The sequence below is a fragment of the Lathyrus oleraceus genome, chromosome 5 (assembly GCF_024323335.1).
Source record: "Lathyrus oleraceus cultivar Zhongwan6 chromosome 5, CAAS_Psat_ZW6_1.0, whole genome shotgun sequence".
In the NCBI taxonomy this organism is placed as follows: domain Eukaryota; kingdom Viridiplantae; phylum Streptophyta; class Magnoliopsida; order Fabales; family Fabaceae; genus Lathyrus; species Lathyrus oleraceus.
In genome coordinates, this window is record NC_066583.1 from 479,150,548 (window position 1) to 479,169,131 (window position 18,584).

An 18,584-nucleotide genomic window follows, 5' to 3' on the forward strand; every position below is an offset into this window, starting at 1 on the left:
ATAAACAACGAAGGACTCACCAGGATTAGGCAAGATCAACACTGGAGCACTGGTCAACCGCCTCTTCAACTCAACAAAACTCGCTTCACAAGCTGCATCCCACACATACACTTGACCCTTCTTAGTCAACTGCGTCAACGGCAATGCCAACTTAGAGAAGCCCTCAATAAATCTGCGATAATAACCAGCTAACCCCAGAAAGCTGCGTATCTCGGTAGCAGACTTCGGAGTCTCCCACTGTAATACAGCATCAACTTTAGCCGGATCAACAGAAATCCCACCACTCGAAATCACATGGCCAAGGAAACTCACTTCCTTCAACCAGAACTCACATTTAGATAACTTTGCATATAATTTCTTTTCTCTTAACACCTGCAAAACAATTCTCAGATGTCCTGCATGCTCTTCTTCCGTCTTAGAATATATCAATATATCATCTATGAACACCACAACAAAATTATCAAGGTACGGATGAAATATACGATTCATATATTCCATAAACACACCTGGGGCATTAGACACACCGAACGGCATCACAGTGTATTCATAATGACCATACCTCGTACGGAAAGCAGTCTTCGCAATATCATCTGACTTCACTCGGATCTGATGATAACCCGACCGCAAATCAATCTTACTGAAAACATGAGCTCCAACCAACTGGTCCATCAAATCATCAATCCTCGGCAATGGATACCGATTCTTGATAGTCACCTTATTCAACTGCCGATAATCGACACACAACCTCATCGTACCTTCTTTCTTCTTCACTAACAATACTGGTGCACCCCAAGGAGAAACACTTGGACGCACAAACTTCTTCTCAAGCAATTCTTCAAGTTGCTTCTTCAATTCAACTAATTCAGTTGCCGACATTCTATAAGGAGACATCGACACTGGACTCGTACCTGGTACTAAGTCAATGGCAAATTCGACTTCACGTTCTGGAGGTAATTCACTTACATCCTCCGGAAACACATCCTGAAATTCACAGACAACAGGCAAATCTACACTCACCACTTTCTTATTCGCTTGCAGAGACGCAAATAAAGCGAATATCTGAGCTTCATCTTTCACAAATTCCCCCACCTGCCTAGCAGATAGAAATCTTGCCTCATCATTCTCACCAACTTCAGAAAACCGCACCGTCTTACTATAGCAGTTGATAAACACGCCATAGAATTCTAGCCAATTCATTCCCAGAATAATATCAATTTGGTGCAAGGGTAAGCACACCAAATCAACTACGAACTCTCTCTCAAAGATCGTCAAACGACAACCTCGACAGATAACAGAAGTCTTCACAGAACCATTAGCAGGAGTATCTATCACCATACTTCCGCCTAGGGACGACATAATCACACCAATCCTGGTCGCACACTCATACGAAATAAACGAATGAGTAGCACCAGTGTCAACAATAGCAAGCAATTCAACATTATTAATCAAGCAAGTACCTTTAATCAGATTATCTTCTTTAGGAGCTTCAGCCCCACTCAGAGCAAACACCCTACCAGTAGTATGAGCTGCAGTAGCCGCCTTCTTCGGTTTCGAGCACTGCAAACTGATATGGCCTTTCTCGCCACAATTAAAACATGTCGGACCAGCATCCTTACATTCCGTAACTCTATGACCAGCCTGACCGCATCGGAAACATCTCAGCTCTTTCTTGGTACAGTTATCAGCACGGTGGCCTGGCTCGCCACACTTGAAACATTTACCAGCTACGGGAGATCCTCCCCCACTTGGCTTCTTCGCATCTACCACTTTCTGCTTACCTTTACCATTCGGAGATGCATAAGGACTACCACGATCCTTATTCTTCTTCTCACTAAGACTCTTGTAGTGAGCAGTCCTAGCCTTGCTATCTTCATCAAATATCCTGCACTTGTTAACCAGTGTAGGAAACCTACGAATCTCCTGGTAACCAATGCCTTGTTTGATCTCGGGACGCAACCCGTTCTCAAACTTGACACACTTGGATTCCTCAGCATCAGCATTATTATAATGAGGACAATACTGTACCAGCTCCTCAAACTTCGAAGCGTAATCAGCAACAGACATGTTACCCTGCTTCAGTCCCAGAAATTCCATCTCCTTCTTACATCGCACATCAGCAGGAAAATATTTCTCCAGAAAGGCCGTCTTGAACCTTTCCCAAGTCATCTCAGCACCTGGTACTTCAATCCTCTGTCGAGTGTTATCCCACCAGTTTTCAGCCTCTTCAGATAACATATGCGTACCAAACTGCACCTTCTGTGCTTCAGTACACGTCATCACCCGGAAAATCTTCTCAATTTCCTTCAGCCAAATCTGAGCACCATCTGGATCATAGCGCCCCTTGAATGTAGGAGGGTTATTCTTCAGAAACCTTCCCAAATTCCTAAACTCGTCGACCGGCGGATTCTGCTGCGCCTGCATAGCCTGCGCCATAGCAGCCAAAGCCTCAACAATCGCACGGTCATTTTCTCCAGCCATACTCTGCACGACACAACTACAACCGTTAAATATCGACAGTGTCATTTACACTAATCGACCAACAGGGAAAACATCACATTATGACTCGACTGGACTGACCATGCTCTGATACCACTAATGTAACACCCTTCTACCCAAACGACATATTTAAATAGATTATCAGAGTACAACATGTAGAAGAGTTTACATTTCTTACAACATAACAATTATCGCATCACAACATAAAACATATTATTTATTTTATTAAAACTTCGCAGCGGACAACAACATTAATATTATCATTCATCATATAACAATTCATAATAATGGTTCAACATTATCTCAACAAACATCTCAACATGTTAGTCATCATAAACAACGTAAATAATAATCAATTATCTATCGAATCCCATAACCCCGGTGTCACATGACCAGAGCATTTGACTCGACTCTGTAGAATAACTCTACACTTATTCTTCAAACCTCAACAATAGCTACTCCTCTTTATCTGCACATTGCTCATCATAGATGAACATAAACACATGCAGAAGGGGTGAGAATTACATTATTAAATAATAATATAACGACAGAAATATAAACATAAATATATTTCACATATGCCAACACAGCTCATCATAATCCTCATAATCAACATATTCATGAACATCAACAAAACAACATATCAAATGCAATGCACACACCCATGCATGACTCAACACGACTCGGTATACCCATTTTGTGACCAACTACAGGATCACCACTCCCAGATTCATCACCATAGAATCCGAGTTCCCCGCAAGGAACCAAGCCTCTCAACAAGCCCGGAGTCAACAACATCATTGGAACTCAGTCCGTTCATCACTAGGCATCGGCCTTTCATGAATGCATGCACACCAAGCATGCATCATAATCAACATAGCAACAACAGCATCATATAGTCATGTTATCATCATCATTAACACATCCTATCACCAAAAGCATATCACATCATGCCACATAATCAAACACAGTATTATCACACTCTACTAATATCTATACCACTCAAAGCAACGGGAAATGATCCCTCATATACCATGCATCAGCTAAGTTACCTCGCTCAGCCTAAACAACCAAAACTGCACAACAACAGCCCCGGAAAGACCACAGTCTGCCCATACGCGTATTGCCTATGCTCATACGCGTATTACCCACGCCTGACCAAATCCATACGCGTATTGCCCATGTCCATACGCGTATGCTACGCGTATCACATTCCCATACGCGTACCAACAGAGACCAAAACACGTTCAAAACATCATCTTCCTCATCCATACGCGTATTGCCTAGTGCCATACGCGTACCAGCAATCTCATACGCGTATTGCCTAGTGCCATACGCGTATGACCAGAAACCAGATTTCCAGATCTGCAATGGCTTTTTCTGCTACGAGATCTATCCAAATTCATCCTTCCACAGTCTAAATTTCACACAAAATCACTCATATCATCTAATACAAACAGTTCCCTATTCGATTTCACAAATCCTAACATCATTGCATATAATTTCTACGAATTCCTTCGATTAAAATCCCAATTTCGTTCATCCAATATTTCACCATTTTCAGCATATTATTGTTTAATAAGGTTCAGACCCCTTACCTCTTTGGATTGAAGGAAGCTCTGAGCAATCTTTGGCCTTTTCCTCTTCCTTCTCTTTCTCTTCAGCGTTTCTTCCCCCTTTCTCTGACTCTGAGGCAAAACACGTGAAACAACCTGAGTCCTCACTTTGGCCTCTTTTATCCAATTTCCACTTTTACCCTTCCACTCTTCATATTCCATTTATTTTATTTATTTAATTATTATTAAATAAATAACATCTATAATAATAATAAAAATAATCCAATAATTCAACTTTATTTAATTAAATTAATAAAATAATATTAACTCAATTAAATAATTCTCTTATTTTAATCGGGGTGTTACACGACTCATCTTTATTCTTTGAAATTTGTAACCTTGGTTCTACAAGGGTAATGGCCATATTACAATGCTCAATTTGAAACTTCTTCAATATCTCAAGTGCATACCTCCTTTCATGCATGAGCAACCGTTTTTTGGACTTATGAAAGTCAGTGCCAAGGAAATATGTCATGAGACCAAAGTTAGTCATCTCAAACTCCTTCATTAGCTCAGTCTTGAATTCAATAATATAACCTTTATTGTTACCCGTAATCAATAAATCATCGACGTAGAGACATAAGATGATCACTCATTTACTTGTATTCTTCTTCACATACACACCATGTTCGAATACACATTTATAAAATTCTATCTCCTTTAAAAACCCATCAATTATCTTGTTCCAAGCTCTTGGTGCTTACTTCAGCCCATACAACGCCTTTCTCAATTTATCGAACTTGGATTCCTAATTTTTTTTCACTACAGAATCAAGTCGTTGGACCATATACACACCCTCTTCTAATAGGCCATTTAAAAATGAAGATTTGGTATCCATTTGGTAGATGGACCAATTGTTTTTATTCGCAATTCCAAGAACTAGCCTTATGGTTTCAATTTTAGCCACTGGTGCAAATACTTCTTTAAAGTTTATGCCTTATCTTTGAAAAATCCCTTTTTCTTTAATCTAGCCTTGTGCTTGATTACTTTACCTTTGGGATTTTCCTTAACCTTGTACACCCATCTTACACCAATTGACTTCTTTCCTTGAGGTAGATCAACTAGTTCCCATGTTTTATTTTTCTCAATTAACTCCAGCTCTTCCTTTATTGCACATATTCATTTGGATTCAACCATGAGCGCAAAATGAAAAGATCACCATTATTGTTTATTCTATTATTTGCGAACAACTCACACTCTTGTAATCTCGTAGGCATGCCTCTTTTCATTGTTGATCTTCTCACATATTTTCCGCCTGAACTTCACATGATGCAATTCTTGGCTCTCTAAATACTGCAAAAACAGTTTCAACATCATGGTAATTGATTACAGTTGGCAGGTAATTGGTTACCGCATGATGCTAGTCCCTTAATTCATCAAAAATCATGTCCCTACTGATTTTGATCCTCTTGTTAAATGTGTCATAGAATAGTAACCACCCACTGTGTGATACCCAACAAGTATCATTTGATCTCCCTTATCATCTAGTGGCATTCTAAACTCATCTGAAACATGTTGATACGCCACCGAATCAAACACCCTCAAGTGACTCATACTAGGTTTGAATCCGGACCATGATTCTTCGGGTGTAATATTTTTTTGGCTTCTTTGTGGGACACATATTCAACAAATATGTAGTTATTGACATTGCTTCTCCCCATAATTCTTTTGGAAAGTGCTTCCCTTTTAATATGTTTCTTACTATGTTCATGACTGATTGCTTATTTCTTTCAGCGGATCCATTTTATTGAGGCGCATATGGTGGCTCTACCTCATGTACAATGCCAATTTGATCACAAAATTTATCAAAATCATTTGATACATATTCACTTCCACCATCTACTTTTAGAGTTTTGTATTTTTGATCACTTTGTCTTTCTACCATGGATTTGAAGTTTTTGAACACTTCAAGCACCCCATCTTTTCTTTTGTCTAAGTAAGTGTTTACTGTAATTTTTGGTAAACAAGCACTAGTCTTAAAATTAGTTACTTGCATAATCGACTAGTGAATCATATGACATATTGTGCGTAAATTCTACAAGTGGTTTTTGAATGTTTTCATAAGTTCGACAAATAAACTGTAAATTAAGTATAGTTACCGAGTGGGTTGGAGACAAGGACTGGAGTAAAATAAGTGTAAAGACAATGAAAATAAAGTAAATTTTCAATAAATGATGTAATTGGTTTCAATTAAATGAATAAAAGATTATGTACAAGATCATACATTGCCTCACAAACTTGTTTCTTTCTTTGACGCAGGTACTTCAAGTTCTACACAGTTTTTGTATATGATTTGTCACACCTCAATCCCCATGTAGAGACTATCTATATATACTAGTGAAAATATAAATATTTTCGATAGTTGTGACTCACATGCTCAACATGTACCCTTCTACGTGGTCTTGGGGCTGATGGCTGACCCCCACGTGTCATCAACGTCCAAATATCTTTTAAATGAAAATCACTTTATCTTATCCTTTTGTAAGTGGTCGTGGTCGGAGTCGACCATCTTTCAACATTTGCCAAAATATGCTAAGTCCCACAAAAGTGAAAACAAGCATGTCAAAGTTGACCAAACATTGGTCGAACAAAATATCACTAAGTAACTTCAAACTTGGCCATATCTCTTCTTGACATTAATTTTTCTTCGTCGAACTAGCTATGTCGAAAATATTGGCTAACAATTAGTCCACAACTTTCTACTATAATCATTAATGAAAGTAACAAAGTGCATATTGCCTCTGATTGAGTCAACTTGCATAGGTCCACAAACGTATGAATACACCACTTCAAGATGACACTTGATTCTGCATCATATTTTTACTAAAGTTACCTCTGTATTGCTTGGCCTGCACACACTCTTCACACACTTTAGTTCGCATATTGATTAATGACAGCTCTATAACCATGTTATTTTTCTGCATAACATTGAGATCTCTGAAACTCAAATGCCCAAGCCTATATTGTCATATCGATTCCTCTCTACTAGCAGTTGTTACGAGACACCTATGCTCAATTAATTTCAATTCAACCTTGAAATTTTTGTTCTGATCTATAGGGACCTCTAAGATCAAATTCACATTTGCATCAATAACACTCAACACTTTGTTTTCCATGTGAATCTTGTAATTCCTTTCAAGCAATTGGCCAATTCTTAAAATATTACACTTGATTCCAGGAATATATATCATATCTTTTTTTAGGAAAATATATATCATATCTTTAATCAAAGAATGATCACCATTCCTTTGCTTGATTGATACGTCACCAATCCTCTATGCTGCTAGTGGACTGCCACTTGCGAATTTTACTTTATTCTTCATGGCTTGATTGATTTTTACAAACCAATCCTCTTTTTCACTCACGTGCGTCGAACACCCGAAGTCAAAATACCATTGATCACTTCATTTTGCATCTTCTCGCGTACTCACATTACATTTTAAATTGGTGTTAACTGGTTACTGTTGTATCCCATGTTGTTTTCTGCTTTAGTGATCACCATCAATATTGTGTTCTCACCATTCCCCTCTTCCATTGCAAACTTTGCTTCAACTTATTGCAAATCTTTCTTGTTGGCACTGCATTCACTATCCAAATGTCCAAACTTTTGATAATTGTAGCATTGGAGATTGCTCTTGTCATCTTTCTTTCTTCCTCATCTTCTTCTATTGTTTCCACCTTTATAATTGCTTGACCCATCACCTTTATTGTAGCTGCTTTCACCCTTTTGGAATGTTGAACTGTTGCAATATTTGGAGTCTCTTCAAACATTGTTCTAATAGTTTCCTCTATCTTTATTCATCGACCACTTTCCCTTCACGTTCTTATATTTTCCAAAAAAACGGGTCTACAAAGAAATATCAACCTTTTTCTTGTTAACATTCCTCTCCTTCATTATCTGCTCATAAGCCTTAAGGTAACTTTGCAAGTCTTCTTTTCTCATGGTTGAAAGATCATTGGACTCTTCAATTACAACCATTACATTATCAAATTTTGATGTTAAAGATATCAATATTTTACCAAGCACATATTGCTCAGTGATTGTCTCCCATGAGCCTTCACTTGATTCACTAATCTTGTGATTATTGTAGTAAATTCACTAATGGTTTCCTTCTCTTCTATATCTGAATTAATTCCAGCTTTCTCTTGTGAGTTTGTAACCTCACCACCTTTTCTTTATCAGCTTTTGCATAATTTTTCTCTAGAATTTTCCAAGCTTCCTATGATGATGTGCAATTATCAACCTTCTCAAAGTCATCAGCATCAACACATTGATGAATCAGATACAAAGTTTTAAAATCTTTCATCTTTTCTTCCTTATGAGGAGACCTTTGTCCAGTCGTTACACCTTCTACAAGTGGATTAACATCATTATTTATCACTTCAAAATCATCTTCATAATAAAACAACGCCTTCATATGTTTGCACAACTTATCATAATTCTTCGCATCGAGAATTGGGAGACTTGAAAGAACATGTTCACTGAAGATGGAAAGCATTTTAGCACAATTAGTGTTTGTCAAAGAACCAAGCTCTTGATGCAAAATGTTGGGGAAAAACACAATCAAGATAACACTTGTATGCAAATGTAGAAAGGGTGAGAGAATTATAGAGAATAAAGTGGAAATTGTGGCATTATTTATTAGTAGCCCAAAATGAGTTATTTATACAACAATACACAATTGTATAACTAACCAACTAAACATAAAAGAAAAAAAACAACATTTTTAAACTCTGAACCGATTACGCATTTCTTGTAATAAATTACAAAGAGCTACTTCCTGGAGTGGTAATTGGTTGCACAAAGGTCGTAACCGGTTACGAGAGCATTCTGTTTGATATGGTAACCTGTTATAGCCTCGACATAACCTATTATGACCACTTGAATTACACTTTACTCAATATTATAAATGTTATATTTATTTTCTTTATATTTTTAATTGATTTCATAAAATAAAATAAAAAGCTATAACATATTTTATACCTTTAGAAATATTAGTCATATTTATAATGAGATTTTTTCTTTAATTGAGATATTTTTCTTAAATAACTATAAATGTTAGATAAAAAGTTAGTCGAGTATGAAAAAATAGACTAAATAGATCCCTTATATAAAGTTTAATTTTGATTTCAAACGAGTCTCGGTTAGTACACCAGTAGATTAAGGGCCTATTTATTTTAGCTGTTTTTGAAAATGATTGTTTTTGAAAATGAAAAGTTAGTCAAATGAAAATTTGTTTTGAATAATTGGTCTTAAAATATTATTTTAGGTATTTTATCATCTTATTGAAAAAAAATTGGATATCAAAATTTTAAAAACTGACTTAATTTTAAAGCTATTTCAAATAATTTTTTATAAAAATCATTTTTGAAATACAACTTTTTAAAAATACTGCAATTTTGACAATGTTTTAATTTTCAGTAATATATATCCACTACTACAAAATACATCAAACGTAACATGCTACTATCTCGGCTATTAAGTCAACCGAAGTAAGAGCTATTATTTAGGCGACTATAATTTTTTTCTTTTATTAAAAGACATTTTACTACGGTCGTTATTAGTAACTATAGTGATAATATGTTAAGATATACATGCTTCGAATTCTACCACCATCAGTTTTCCTTTTTTTTATTACAAAATGAACATGTCACTTATAATCTTAATATTTATATTAAAGTTAAAATATCTTTCATCACAGTCTAACATAACAACCATTGTGAAATGTACCTACATTTAATCACGATCGTTTTTAACAACCGTAGTGAAAATTTTAAGTTATATTTAAGCGAAAGTTTGCTCTTTCAAGATAAAACAACCATCTCCCTCATAACAAAACCCTAACATTCTCTCACTTCTTTTCCTTACTTCCTGAATGGTTGCATATTAATTCATCACAAACCTTCAACATATCTTCTTCAACTCTTATGGGTCAAGAAAAGGTGTTACACAAAACTCATTTCTTTCACTTCTCCTTCACATTCTAGGTACGTAGACGTTTCCTCCTTTCATGTTATGAGTTGTGATTTTTTTTAATGTTTTTGTTAGGATATGTTAATGTTTTCTTATGATATGTTGTATGTTATTTAAATTATGTTGTTGTTGATAAAATTTCTATGTTGCCGATGACTTAATTTTTGTTGATAAAAGTTTTATGTTGTTTAAGGTATGTTGTTGTTGATAAAAGTTGTATGTTGTTGATGATTTTGTTTTTTTTAGTTATGTTGTATGTTTTTTGAAGTATGATGTTGTTGATAAAAATATTATGTTGTTGATGATTTTATTTTTATTGATAAAAATTATATGTTGTTTAAGATATGCTGTTGTTGATAAAAGTTGTATGATGTTGATGATTTTATTTTTGTTGATAAAAGTTTTATGTTGTTGATAAAATCTATATGTTGCTTAAGGTATGTTATTGTGTATGATATTGATAATGTTATTACTTGGACATTGTAGATATCATGTTGTTATTTCAATATAACCGAGGTGAAAACAAATTCACGACATGCTTCGACTCCTAGCAAATTTAGTTTATGTTTTTATTTCTTTAAAAGTGGTGCCTTTATTATTATTATTATTATTATTTTGTAAATTAAATTATCTATTCCTTCCGTTACTTTAATAACCGATGAGTTAGATAATCAGATTTTATTATAAAAGTACTCGTTCATTAAGTTTTACACTAAACTTAAGTCATATATAGCCGCTTCAAACTCGTACACCATTTCTTTATGATATATTGCAAGACAGAAACAATCTTCAAGGTTTCTTGTTGTATGTTGTTCTTCTAACACCAACTTTTAACAAAAAAAAAATTCTACTCTTCCAATCTATCTCACATTATGGTGTTTTTGTTATTGTTATTGTTGTTGTTGTTGTTGTTGTTATTGTTTCCACCTCTTACAAGGCCATTGTTATTTTTTGGAATAATCTTCATATCTTGTCAATCAAATAAAACACTCCATAATTTATTTCTCCCATCGGTTGACAACATTGAGAAATGTAATCCTAAATATACTATAAATGGCAAGGAACGTTGTTGTTTCATAATAAAAGATCTAGAAAATTTTGTTTTGAATATTGCAGCACTTAAAAAAATGGTGAATGATAAAAAAAATGAAAAAGGAAACAATACATGTTACTTTCAATTTTTTTACAATCGACCAGTTTTTTGCAAGTAATATATTACCTCGGTTCCTTTATAAAATCGAGGGAAAAGTCCCTATTTTATTTTATTTTTTAATTAAAAAAGAAATAACATTTCCCCCCAGTTTTATACAAGAACCGATGGGTATAGTTACTCAGCCAACCTACAACGAATCAATGTCATACATTCATAAAGTAACAACGCTGAAGATATTGCCAACACATCAATCAATCCACAAGAAACCATATGCATATACTAAGAACACGAACACCATTACTATATATCTGTGATGCTATCTTGTGAAACTCAAACATTGATAATGAAAGTATTTTCCATGAAAATAGTGAAATTTAAAGAAGTTTGGAAGATCTTTGGGATGAATTGCAAGTGCAAAAAAAAAATTGTTCCAAGGTTGGTGTTCTTACATAATATCTTATCTTTTAACTAAAATTTTATGTTATGTATCTAATCTATTTTTTATGTTATATCAGAAATTGGATGAGTGCATAATCATTCAACTTGGAAAGTAATGGATATGAAACAAAATCTGGATTTATCCTTATCCAAGAATAACGGCGAAGACGATGAATCGGATTTGTAAAAAAATTGTACTTGTAGATCGAAACAAAAACAATGTAACATAAGAAACTTTGCATTTTAATATAAAAAATGTATATTTGTAAATAATGAGTTTAATATTTTGTGTAAACAATGTAATTTGTATTTTAAAAAAATCTTGTTTCCCTCGATTTTTGACAAAAACAGAGAGTTGTATGACGTCGGTTTTGAAAATATAAAAATATTGTTGGGGACCGAACCAATGACCATTTCAACTATTCACTCGATTAATCAGAAACCGATGGGTAAAATGGCAAGTTTTCATTTGACTAACTTTGCTCTCAACATTGGAACTTTACTTTGCTTCACTTTTTGATAACTTTCTATATTTTTCTACTTTTATGATGCACATGATTACTTTAAATTTATTATTTTGTCATCATCAAAACTACAAACATAATAACACCTACCTTTACAACACATAGAACTACATTCTCCCATTTTTTAATTATGACAACACATCTCTTAGGAAGGTATTAAAACATAAATATTAAGATAAAAAAGATTAGAGGAGTAGGTGGAGCCATCAAATGGTAGATCAATAATTAGAGAGATGTTTAGAATTTACATACCTCAGTAGTGATCACCCTTATTTTTTTACTTGAATTTTTCATAGAATTGTTTTACCATACTTGGGTACACCTCCTCTAGTTTACTGTAGATGATCTTTTTGAGGTTTGCATGGTTGAAGACATCAAAGAATTCAAAATTTCCAAAAAAAACTCTCATCGATAGAGGGTGGTTGGAGAAAGGAGAGGTTTATGAAATGCTTGTTGAAATAGTTCACTTGAATTGATGAATAAAAGTCAACAGACTCATGACTTGCTAAAAATATGCTTGGAGAAGTTCAGATTCATTTTGGAACCATTTGATGGTCATGAGATAGAACAACAAGTAGAAAAGAATAAGAAATAACAAAAAGACAAAAGGTGAGGAGATGATTTAAGTGATGCAAGAAAAAAGAAGGATAATTACCTTTTATAGAATGTTTCTAATCGATTATATAGAACCCTAGTCAATTAGAGCTTTAATGCAATAGATTAGGTGATTGATTGATAAAATGCTCGCAGTTTTGTGATTTTTTTTTTACCCCTTTAACATTAATTTCAAACATGGTTAGTGAGAAAAAATTGAAAAGATTCATCGTCTAATTAGCACTTGTTAAAAAAGCATACATAGCTTTCCTTATTATTTTTCTTACAAGTGACTTACCATTTACTTACCATTACACAAAGATGTAGAGAACCTTTTTCTATTTTCTATTTTTGGAGTCAATTTGTCGATTTTCAATGAACTTTTTAATGCGTGGAGCATTTTCAATTTCTTTTTCTAAAAATTTCTTTTTGAGAATCTTTCTAAAGATTTCTTCATAAATGGAGTTATATCCCAACATTGAAACAAGAGAAAAAAAAACTAATTAAACTCGTTTGGTAAATTCTTTGGTTTAACATCTTTATTGAATTGAGCATGCCTACAAAATAGTTATAAGTTTTAACCTTTGGTATCTAGATTATTTTGGATCCTTTGTGTTAATTGATTTGAAATAGTTTATACTATTTTTTGTGTGGAGAATTTCGAAGAAGATTTAGGAGTCCATTTCAAATCGTAAATTTTATTAAAACAGTACATAGTATTGTGGTCATTTCTACTGCAACAATTACACTTAAAAACATTATAATTCTTTTTTCTTTTAGAGTGATAAATTTTATTGAAATATTTGGCGTTATTCTTAGACTCATAACCTAACCCAACTTTATTATAGGTTTCACTTTGGTTAGATAAGATCATGTATGTATTATATCCACCTTTGGTTAATTTGTTAAGGGTTTTATGCAAATCTTCAATTTTGATTTTCAAGATTTCTCAATTTTCACATTTTTCATTGTTGTCATTAGATGAAGTATAATATCATTTAAGATGAGATTTCTAAGTTGATAAATTTAATAGATAAGTTTCTCATCTTCATTTTTCAAAGAAGTAGTATGATTTTTTGAAGAAGTTATAATTTTCTCCGATCTGTCACTTTCTTTATTGAGATCCTTGTATATAGAATATAATACGGGAAAGTAAAATTGTTTTTAGATGTACTAACTTCATAAGACATAAGTTTTCTCATCTTCTTGTTCTAACTTATCATATGAGTTTGAAGTGCCACTTTCTTTTATAGAAGCCTTTTTGTTCTCTTATGTGTCACTTTAAACCTCGTTTTTTTGCCATGATTCTTTCTCTTTGAGTATTTTGATATCTTTTAACTCATGCAGTATCTACTATAATTTATCAAATATAGCAACCGTATTTCTAGAATGGGGATTTTCGATTTTGAAATTGAATTTGTTTAGATTTCCAATTCTAGTTTTCAAACTCAAAGAGATTGTTTGATTAAATGTTTTTAAATGGTTTCCAAGAGTTTTAATGTTTTGAGAGAACCAATCTTAAAAATTGGTTTAATTACTTTTTGGTGTCTCAGACTCTTGGATCAATGTGTTCATTCTATCCCTTTTAATCTCAATAGAACCTTCAAAGATCATTTAAAGTGTGTCTCACATTCACTTAGCAGCACTACTGTTTAATACATGGTTGTACTCTTTAGTGCTCTAAGAACTAGTTATTAGGTATTTGATTTTCAAATTGTATTGCATTTTTTATTTGTCCTCTATGGTCCACAAATTTCTCGATTTTCTTCACCACTTCATTATTTATTAAATAAGTGGAAATAAAAGGACCATATTTTTTTATAGAATCAAAAACATCTAAAGCATAAGTTTTAAGAAATATTTTCATTCCCACTTTTCATATGATATACCTTTTATCATCAAACGGTGGAGATTGTTTCATAGAAAGACTTATATTAAAAGAAGTATTTGAAGACATTGTTCCTCCTCTTGAGACGACTAGTCTTATAACAAGAGTTTGGATTTGATGTCACTTGTTTAACAAATGAATTCAAACACAAGACGGGATGAATTGTGTTGTATAATTTTTGAAAACTTTTAATGAAAATATTGATTTTAGCTTGATCTTTAAAGAAAGAACATGAAGTAGAGATTAAATCACGAAAGATGAAATAAACAAAAATAAAATAGTATACTATGATTTATATTGGTTAAATCTTAAACCACGCCACCTACTTTAGTTCCCCAAGAGTTTTTCCTAGAGAGTTCCATTATCACCATGAGCTTTTACCACACGATTAGCCCAACAACCTCCTTACACCAAGCTTTTATGCATATTATGCTTGTAACCTTTATATAAAAATTACAATGTCATAAGAGAATTGAACTCTTAATTTATAATTATATCACGATCTGATCAAATCGAAAATCAAACAACCCCTTTAAATTTTTCTCTCTCTCAACACTAAGATAATGACAAATGCATAATTTTTATAAAAAAAATAAAGAGAATGAATGAGAAAAAAAGTATACAATATTATTTTAGTGATTAGGAGTTAACACAAAGACTCATTTAAATGGGAGAATAAAAATGGCCAATAAAGGATTTAATCCATGGGCCTAGGCTACTCTTTAATCAATTAGAGTGGGGTGTTAATCGATTAAACCTAACTAATCAAGAAATAATTTATCCATATTATGAGCCTTATTGATTAATAGAGTTCCTAATTGATGATGAGGGGGGCTTAATTGTTAATCATTTATAAAAAAAATTATAAGCGATTAAAGAGCAAGATTTTACTTTCCTATATGGTAATCATGTTTTCTAATCAATTAGATAAAGGTCTGAATTGGTTCTAAGATTTTTTTTTTGAAATTGATGAAGTTTATAAAACATTTTAAGTGTGTGCGCATCAGTTAGTTCAAGGTGTTATTTAGAAATTAACCTATACATTTTTTTTATCATTATTTGAAACAATAAACTTTTTTTTTTCCATTTGATCTTATTTACAAGATTATTCATCCATGTGGAGGCGTATTTTTAGTATATTAAAAGATGATTTTTTTAGTATTATGTCTTAAATTCTTTTGAAATCTTTTTATAATAACAACTACTTGATATTGCTCATCTAAATTCATGCCTTCACTGTTATTCCACGAGTTATCTTGTGAATTTGTTGGAATCGAGCCTCTACATATATGTCACTCATTTGATATTTGAGGTATCCACTCACAAAATAATTTTTAGACACAACTTTTTAATGTTATACTTATTTTTTCAAAGCATTCCATAATTTCTTTAAAGACTTGTAAGCACGGTAATAATTATAATAACTGTCAGCAAGTCCTTTAAGGACATAAATTTTGTAGAGAATTTCATTTTCATTCTTTTGAGGTAATTCCTTTTCATAATTAAAGAAAAACATCATCTTTTACTATCATATTTTTAAGTGATCTCCTTGCCGTCCAATAAATATATATCATTTTATCATATCATATAAATATTTTAAAATTTTCTGTCAGACTTGACAGGATGCATGGTCGTCATTGGTTGACAGTATAAAATAAATATACGTTGTCGGTGCATCATCCATTTTCTCTTTTATTTAACTCAAAACCCAAATTCTCACAAACACATATTTCACATTTGTTCCAACAATCCTCTATTTGATTTTTAAAATAAAAGATTTCAGAAGTACCCTCAAATGCGTCTATAATAAAGGAATAAACAATTAAGTCTTTTAATTTCAACCTTTTGATAGTGACCACAATCTTTATATACAATCTAACATCAAACCTACATACAATCTTTATATAAAGTGAACTCCTAAATAAAAAATATGTTTCTAAGTATAATGAACCCTTTGTGATGGTGGGTGTCAATCACGAACTAACTTAAGCAAAACAGTTCATGTAGATAAATTTAATTTCATATTTTAATTCATAAAGAAATTAGGTTTAAACGTTTTGTTAAATTTTCATAACCACTCATTCTATTCATAAAACCCTATAATCTTTTCGGCAAATTTCAGAAGAACTATTTTGTAATAACTCGTTTACTCTTAAATGTTTTAAATATTATCAGTTGAGACAAATAAAGTAATCAGTGGACTCGGAAGAGATCAATTCTTATTAAAAAGATTGACCTATATTAATAAATATAAGAAGAGACATTTTTGATAACCTTGATAATTTATCAATTTTTCTAATAGAAAGAAATACTCTTAAGAAATATCATTACCAACCTTGTTTCTCCACCACTCATTTATCTCTCTATTTTCTCTATTTTCTCTACCACACTTTATCCATCACTTATATTTCAACCCAATCACTTTCTTATCATTATATTTTTTATTTGTAAAAAGAGAAAGAAAGAAACATAAAGAATAAAAGAAGAGAAATAGAAGGAAAGAAGAGAAGAAAGAAAGAAGAAGAAGAAAAGCTCTTGGAAAGATCATCATCAGCTTCAATCCTCATCATCTTCATCTATCAAGGTGGGTTCTTAGATAACTGTAGCTATAGAAAAATTGCATGAAAATTGAGTTTTTGGGTTTTTGTGATTTTTTGCTTTGTTGTGGAATTGATGATTGTAACATGATTATTGTTATGTTTTGTGCTATTGCTAGTAATCCATGATGATATGTTGCGTTTATGTTATATGTTATGTCATGTTATTGTGTATTGATGTTGTGTGGATGTTATGAAAATATGTGAAAAGACTATGTTATTGTTGTTATTATTGTTTTTTGTTGTTAAGACTTGTTGAATACCTGAATTATGTTGTTATGGTTAGAGATTCACAAGAATGAAGTTAATATGTGTGTTATGAAGTTGAAATTATATGTCTTGATATGTTATAAGAATATAGAAGGAGTTGGATTGTTAGAGATTAACGATGTTAAGAAGTGATTAGAACATATTTGTTTATACATCCTAGTATGATATTGAATTCATGGTATGAAATGCTAGAATGTTAGCCTATGTTTAGGTATGATTTAGAATGGTTTGATTTGGAGGAAGAAGTGTTAAAACTGGTATTTTTGAGAAAAAAAACACAATGTAAATCGATTGTATTATTCAATCAATTGATTGCACTACCTGAAAATGTTGTTTTTCGCTTATCAGAATGAGTCTTCGTGCAATCGATTTACACCTCTATTTTCACTATAAAATGAGTTTCGTAACTCAGAATGAGGCGTGGTCAGATGCATTGGAAAGCTAGTTCAATGCTCTAATGCTTGGTGAGATAAAATCATACTTATATTTTAATTATCACTTGGCTGATGGTATTATACTATTATGTACGTTTATGACTTATTTCCCTGATTCCACCATAAACAGGATTCATAACTTTGGTAAAAGCGAGGGTTGAATGCATTGGATCATTAATCCAATGTTATATCCTTTTATGAATTAAAAATCATGCATGTATATTTAATAATGCATGATGAGAAATGTTGAACTCTTATACTTATGTTATGAACTATGTTATGAAATGTTGTTTGAATGCATAATAATTAGTTAAAACCTATGATGAAGAGTGAGGCTAAACTAGTAAAAACAACTTAGGCTATGACAAATGGCTTAGATGGAGGTATTCAAACACGATGGTACCTCAGTGTGTACTATGGACGATTAGTCTCTAGATTTGTAGCTTAGTCACAAACTAATATCATTTGTATGGAACATGAATTAATACTATGAGACTTAGTGAATGTGATCACCTAGTGATAGACGAGTACAATCACGTTGTGATTGATGAACTAGTCATGTATTTGGAAACAACCCCATTGTCGTGTCCGTCCTAAATT

General features: G+C 32.6%; 1 long non-coding RNA gene across 1 annotated transcript; it reads left to right on the top strand.

The window, feature by feature from the left end:
- The first annotated feature begins 17,133 nt into the window (after window positions 1-17,133).
- LOC127085561 (uncharacterized) lies at window positions 17,134-18,304 on the top strand. The gene is made up of 2 exons (XR_007789176.1): window positions 17,134-17,267; window positions 17,899-18,304. It is a non-coding gene; the product is annotated as an uncharacterized LOC127085561 (long non-coding RNA).
- Window positions 18,305-18,584: the final 280 nt, after the last annotated feature.